We start from the raw sequence: 7,354 nt of genomic DNA on the forward strand, positions 1-7,354 counted from the left end.
CCTGGCATACTATATTTGTAGTTACCCCCCACCTCTGTATATCAATTTTTTCAGTCAAATAAATGAATTCTCTAGCTAAAAGAAAAACTATTTAGAATTAAATTTAACTTATTAAAACAACAAGATATGACACATAGCTGCCCTAACCTGTTAGTATAGCATGTTATAGATATTTAGATTATTTTAATTCTTTGTTTCAATTTTTAAAAAATAGTTCTTCAATATTTTCTAAAGCTTACGATAAAATCACAAATACAAGGATTTCACAAAAACTACCTTGTTTTGTAAATTGCCACTGATATTGTTTGATTCGCATATGAGACCCCTCTAAAATAATATAAAAATTTTCTATCTTTATACAAAACTGCAATAGTTCTTCACAGTTTCAGGAATTTGTGAAATTTAGAAAAACAAAATACAAGCCTTTAATTTCAATTAAAATTCACTTTTTAATACAAAATGTTAATGTATCATTCTGAACTATTTCATCATGTTGAGAATTTTTAAAAAAAAGGTTCTTGGTGGAAATAAAAGCCAAATATTTTTTATTGGAGCCAAAATGCGGGGCGTGGAGACAGAATGGCGGGAGCTGCTTGGTGACGTCACTGAGGCTGGGAGACCAGTTTTGCGGAGCCTGGAGGTAATTCGGCAAATCCTGAGGCTCGGAGGTTATTTTTGCGGGGATCATGGCGCCTCTTCACCCCCTCCCTCGGGGGGCCTTATTATTCCTTTCTTTGTTTTTAATCTTTGTGACAGAAACAATCTCCAGAACTGACGAGGGTCAACCCAGACCGAATTCCTTTAAATGTGGAACTAACATCTACTTCTTTTACTCTATACTTATAGGTTTGGTCCATCACCATCACCGAATTTTAAGCCCTATTCCTTGTCGGGGCCTGAATCACCCCTCCCCTGAAAATCACGTAGTTTTAATACTCATGTAGTCCCCGAATACGCCCTTTGATTATGAATATTGGTTAGATATGATTAAGCTTCAACATTCATAAATTATAGGATCAAGGGGAAAAATATATTCATCATATTGCCATTTATAAAAAGACATATTTTAGTTACCATAGTCTATGCCATTATACCACATTAACAACAGATCTACCATTATAGTCATTATACCACATTAACAACAGATCCACCATTATAGTCATTAGTCTTTCAAATCCGTCATTCTTGTCCTGCAAGTATTCTGCCATGAATCTTTCTAATTCATCCTGCCATGAATCTTTCTAATTTGTCTTGCCATGAATCTTTCTAATTCATCCTGCCATGAATATTTCTAATTCATCCTGCCATGAATCTTTCTAATTAATCCTGCCATGAATCTTTCTAATTAATCTTTCTAATTCATCCTGCCATGATCCTGCCATGAATCTTTCTAATTAATCCTGCCATGAATCTTTCTAATTCATCCTGCTATGAATCTTTCTAATTCATCCTACCATTAATCTTTCTAATTCGTCTTACCATAAATCTTTCTAATTCGTCCTACCATGAATCTTTCTAATTCGTCCTACCACGAATCTTTCAAATTTGTCCTGCTATGAATCTTTCTAATTCATCCTGCCATGAATCTTTCAAATTTGTCCTGCCATGAATCTTTCTAATTTGTCCTACCACGAATCTTTCTAATTCATCCTGCCATGAATATAAATCTTACCTATCCTACCATATATATTTCTAGAATTCGTCATACCATGTATCTTTCTAATTCGTCCTACCATGAATCCTTATAATTCGTCCTATCCGTCCTTATTAAATCATTCTGATCCGAACTGCTGTGAATATTTTCTGAACTTTATCTATTTTCCTGTGAAAGAAATCCAGGGGGGTGGGGAATTTTTTGCCAAGGGGAGGATTCGGCGCTCTTTTCGTACAATATAATTGAATAATCCCCCCCCACCCCCCGAGAAAATATTGTTGGTCGCCTCTGGGGGGGGGGGGTATTTGATATTTACACTTAAACACATTAGAACGTAAATTGTAAATACGGGAGTCTTTAAAAGTTGAATTATTCTGAGTTATGTAAACTCTAAAATCATCTTGTCACTCCCTGGCTTGCTAATTCTTAAATCATCAGTTTAAGTTTAAATTCATTCATTTTAAGCAACCATTATATTATATTTATATTATATTATATTTATACATAATTACATCGTTTTTAAAGAAGTTAGTTAAGTTCATTGTTATGATTAAAATTCAATTCTTATTATTATAACGAGTTTTAAAATTATTTAAATTTGTCTCTCTATGAGATTATTTTATAAATTTTAACGGATATCGTTAAAACTCAAGATAGTCTTTTCCCTTATGTCCATTTGACAGCCCAAATTTTTATTTTTTTGAATAATCTTTTTGTTTGTTTATCTTCTTGTGATTTTTACATTTTTTTATTTTTTTATCGATTTTGATGGTTATTATATCGTTAGAACTGACGAGGGTCAACCCAGCCCGAAATATATTTTCAATAAATGTGGAACTAACATCTACTTTTTTACTCTACAGAGGTTTGGTCCATCACCATCACTGAATTTTGAATAAGACTAAATAGTTTTTTTTTTCATAAATGCGTTATTTACATTTATTTTGTGGTTTAGACCAACATTGCCAATAACACTAAATTTTATTTGGATAAATACCCTTGTTTACGCCCTGAATGGAAATGTTAACATCCAGTCATCAAATTTTGAGAGGAAGAACATGGCCTCGCGAAACACAATAAATCTGTATTTGAATAAAAGTTATCCCGATTCTGATCATTTTCAATTTTACTTTTCCGACATCTTCCCTGATCTAAAACTGTAGGAATCAGAAAACTGTGGAATAGGAAGACGACTTTGAGACTCAAGTTATGATTATAAATTGTCAATTGAAGATGTGACACATCAATATTGGGCTGCAGTGTAAACAACCCATTTCACTTAAACAGAAAGTATAGTAAACTATTAGCGTTGTAGCAACACCAAATGCACTTCTAAAGATTATTTTTTTTCACCAAATTGTTTTTTTTTCAAGGTTTTCTGGTTCTCATTGTAAGATGAATACTTTTGCGATTCAAATTCATGAATAAAGATGAAAAATTATAATGGGTTTTGCGCAAAAACATTTTTATGTAAATCGCGGGGTTATCTTCCCTATCCCGCTGATCCGCAGACCTTCTTGTTGCTTAGAAACAAATGGAATTTTAAAATCCACGATTTCGTTGTAAATATGTTTTATCAATCTCGGATAGTATAATTAAAAGTTTACATTAAACATCAAATATTTTTTTTCTTCAAATAGCATTTTTTTCTTGTCAAAAACACAATATTTTCATAATTATAAATATGTTAAGAAAAATATTTTATCTCGTAAAATTCACCCCTGAAATAGTATTTTTTTCTTCTTCCAATATAAACCAATAACTAGCTTTTAAAGAACCCGGAAAGTTTGCTCATTTAACCAGTAATTTCTGAGGGGGAAAAATTTAGCTAGTAATTTCTTAGGGGGAAAACATTTAGCTAGTAATTTCTTAGGGGGAAACATTTAGCTAGTAATTTCTTAGGGGGAAACATTTAGTTATAGTAATTTCTTAGGGGGAAACATTTAGCTATATTAATTTATTAGGGTTAAACATTTAGCTAGTAATTTCTTAGGGGGAAAACACTTAGCTAGTAATTTCTTAGGGGGAAACATTTAGCTATAGTAATTTCTTAGGGGGAAACATTTAGCTAGTAATTTCTTAGGGGAAAACATTTGGCTAGTAATTTCTTAATGGGAAACATTTAGCCAGTAATTTCTTAGGGGGAAACATTTAGCTAGTAATTTCTTAGGGGGAAAACACTTAGCTAGTAATTTCTTAGGGGGAAACACTTAGCCAGTAATTTCTTAGGGGGAAACATTTACATTTAGCCAGTAATTTCTTAGGGGGAAACTCTTAGCTATGGTAATTTCTTAATGGGAAACATTTAGCTAGTAATTTCTTAGGGGAAAACACTTAGCTAGTAATTTCTTAAGAGGAAAACATTTGGCCGGCTCACCCCTTCAGCCCGCATCGTCATGTGAGTCTCACAGCAATAGACACAGAGAAAGAGATGTAGAGAAACAGAAAATTAAAATGTAGAAATATAGAAAACGGAGATGTAGAGATGCAAAGAACGTATATTTAGATGTACACAGAATAGAGATGAAGAGATTCATAGAATAGAGATGAAGAGATACAGAGAATTGAGATGAGAAGAGATACAGAGAATAGAGATGAGAAGATATACAGAGAATAGAGATGAGAAGATATANAACATTCCCATCCAACTTAAATAAGATTAATTTTAAAATATTTATTTTTTCTATAATAAATATACAAAATATAAGAAACTGTAAATAGATGGATGATCAAGTTACAACTAATGCAGTTTCAACAATTTTATCCTCATTTTATTTTTGATTTCTATTCTTTTCTGAATAAAAAAGGAAAATCGTTTTTCTCACAAAGATAGAGATACGTTTCTCAATATCTTATAACTAAAAAATTGTTTAATTAAAGGGACTGTAATTAAGCGTAATTTCAAGCGACCCTTAATGCTAAAATGGAAAAATCCTATTTAATCCGATAAAATCTTCACCCCGCAAAATTTAAATTATCTAAATATGCGATTACGCACCTTAAATTCTGTTCAAATCTGCTGTTTTTGTTGGTTTTATCAAACATCTTTTACGATGTTACAAAATGAGGATGGTTATATTTTTTCCACGCGTGCAGGAAACACAGGATGGAAATAGCCGAGGCCGGAGTAAGGGAAAAAAGCTCTGAAAATTTTGAGATTTTCTTGTTCTCTTCTGTTCCATTCTTTAGAAAATTTTCCAGTAAATTATTAAGTACAATAGGTGGCAACCAAATAGATTCTAGTACAATAGATGGCAACGTAGAATTTGTACACTCTCAGTACAGTTGTATTCTGTCGTCACAAGTGTCAATTCAGTTTTTGTGTCCGACAAAATTATCAATAATAGTGATAATTTTAGAATAAAGTGCTTTCTTACAAAAAAATAAGTGCAATTTTATGTGTTCTGTTTTTACACTTTTTTATTTAATCTTGGAAAACATGTCAACTAATGTGAGAAAATTTCGCTTTCCTTGTTATATTTGACACTTGTGACGTTGTGTATAATTGGTTAATTTCTCTGTTGCCACCTATTGTACTTGATAATCTATTTGGTGGCAACGGAGAAATGGACCAACTATGAACGACGTCACAAGTGTCAAATATAACAGGGAAAACGAAATTTTCTCACTTTGGTTGACATGTTTTCTAAGAGATTAAATAACAAAGTTTGAAAACAGAAAATAAAATTGCAATTATTTTACTGTAAGATTAGCACTTTATTCTAAAATAGAATCTATTTGATATATTAATAATATATCTTGACATTTTCTTAAGAACTATTGAAAAGAATGCAGAGTTTTCATTGCTAAAAAAAAATTAAATTAATTTTCTTTCTCATAGACAAAAACGCTACGTGGTCGTAAAGGTGTATCATTAATTTTGCGTAAATTTTACCATTTCTTTATGTCTAAATTTATAAACTAAATTCACGAAACCTCTCTAAATAGAAAGATAGATAGATAGATATATATTTGACTAAATATTTAATTAAAAACAATTTAATTGCACAATTTTTTCATTTAAATTCAGTCAGAGTCTCTCTAAACAATGTTGGTTGTTTTGAATGAGAAATGGAAGAATTCTATTAGATTATGGAAAAATTTGTTGTTTTAATATATGCCCATAGAAGTAAAAAATATTTAATATATGCACATAGAAGTAAAAAATATTTAATATATGCACATAGAAGTAAAAAAAATTTTCTCAAAAGCTCTTCAATAATAGGAATTAAGATTAAAGATAGATAAGAGTTTTTTACCCAGTTTTAACTTTCACTAATTAATAATATATAATATAGTGACATCTATACTTTGCTTGGTCATGTCTGTCTGTGTGGTTTTATTCAACAAACGCTATAATGGCTTAACCGATCGAACTCAATTTTTATGCGGGACCTTACATAGTCCCAGGAATGGTTGTTTTGATTTTAAATTTTTATGGATGCTCAGAATTACAAATAATTGTCTTCAAAAATTTTAGATATTCGCAAATTTTTGAAAATCAACGAAAAAAAATTGTATATCCGCAAAATTTGTATTCATGTTTTTATATCGAGGAGATTGAGAAAGATTGAGTAACAATGAAAAGTCAAATAGAAAATAGTCTTTTATAGAATAAAGAGGCATGGTCCAAGGATATGTTGGTTACCATGTATATACTGTAAATTGTTCGGTATTTATTGAATAACCGCATAAGATGATGTTGATTAAATCATTTACGCTCTATCAAACTCTCTTGGTTGAGCAGAGCATCATGATACTTAGAATCTCATTAATCAATTTTAATGCAACCATGGTGTACTAGCTGTACTAGCTGTAATATGCTATACAGCTGTATTTTAACTGATAAACATAAGCTTATCACAGGACTCAGCGGCTAGTAAATCATTGTATTTGTAATTTGGGACTTTTCAGAAACAGGTACGATAAATGTACCTACAGGGGAGGGGGGGGGGGGGATTCGCCCAACCCCTTAAACCTCATGAAAAGTTTGCGCCCCCAACTGGTTTCTCTGAATTCGCAATTGCCAGAAAGAGGACCACTGAAAAATAATATCTACAGTTACTTTTTCATTCCGACGTTTTGTATCTTTTTATTTCTTGTAATGCATTGTTGCAATTTACAGTCTTGGGTTTCCTGTTAAACTTTCATTTATAACCTGAACCCAACCTAAATATAATACTAGAACTTAGACATTTTTTCATGTCTAAACTTGAGGTTAAAATTATACTGCATCGATAAACAGACAAGGTGAATTAAAGGCAGTGTTCCCGAAAAACAAAAATAAAAATGGTATAGTATAAAGAATTTAAAATCATAATTCAAATTGGTATTATTATCATGGCATTGTATTTTTTTTATGATTTAGGTTTGGTTTACTCTTGAACACAATTTTATTTTTCGCAAACATTTCCTTTAAGAAAAACTGGCTTATTCAACTTTTAGTGTGGAGTTCTGCTCCATATTTATAAACCTATGCAGGGCATTACAAGAGAAAGAGGAAGTAAAAAGTATACAATACAGAGTAAAGGGCATGGTTAAAGAGAAAATGTTTTCTAAAAAAAACTTTTAAAGTAAATCGAAAAAAAAGGAGATCAGCAGGGGCAGATACAGGAATTTTTTATGGGGGGCGCAGAGCGCTCCGAAATTTTGTCTAGTTTCCCCTAAACTGAAATGTTCTCCCATGTAAAGGGAAAATGA

This window comes from Eurytemora carolleeae, unplaced genomic scaffold (genome assembly GCF_000591075.1).
Source record: "Eurytemora carolleeae unplaced genomic scaffold, Eaff_2.0 scaffold138, whole genome shotgun sequence".
In the NCBI taxonomy this organism is placed as follows: domain Eukaryota; kingdom Metazoa; phylum Arthropoda; class Copepoda; order Calanoida; family Temoridae; genus Eurytemora; species Eurytemora carolleeae.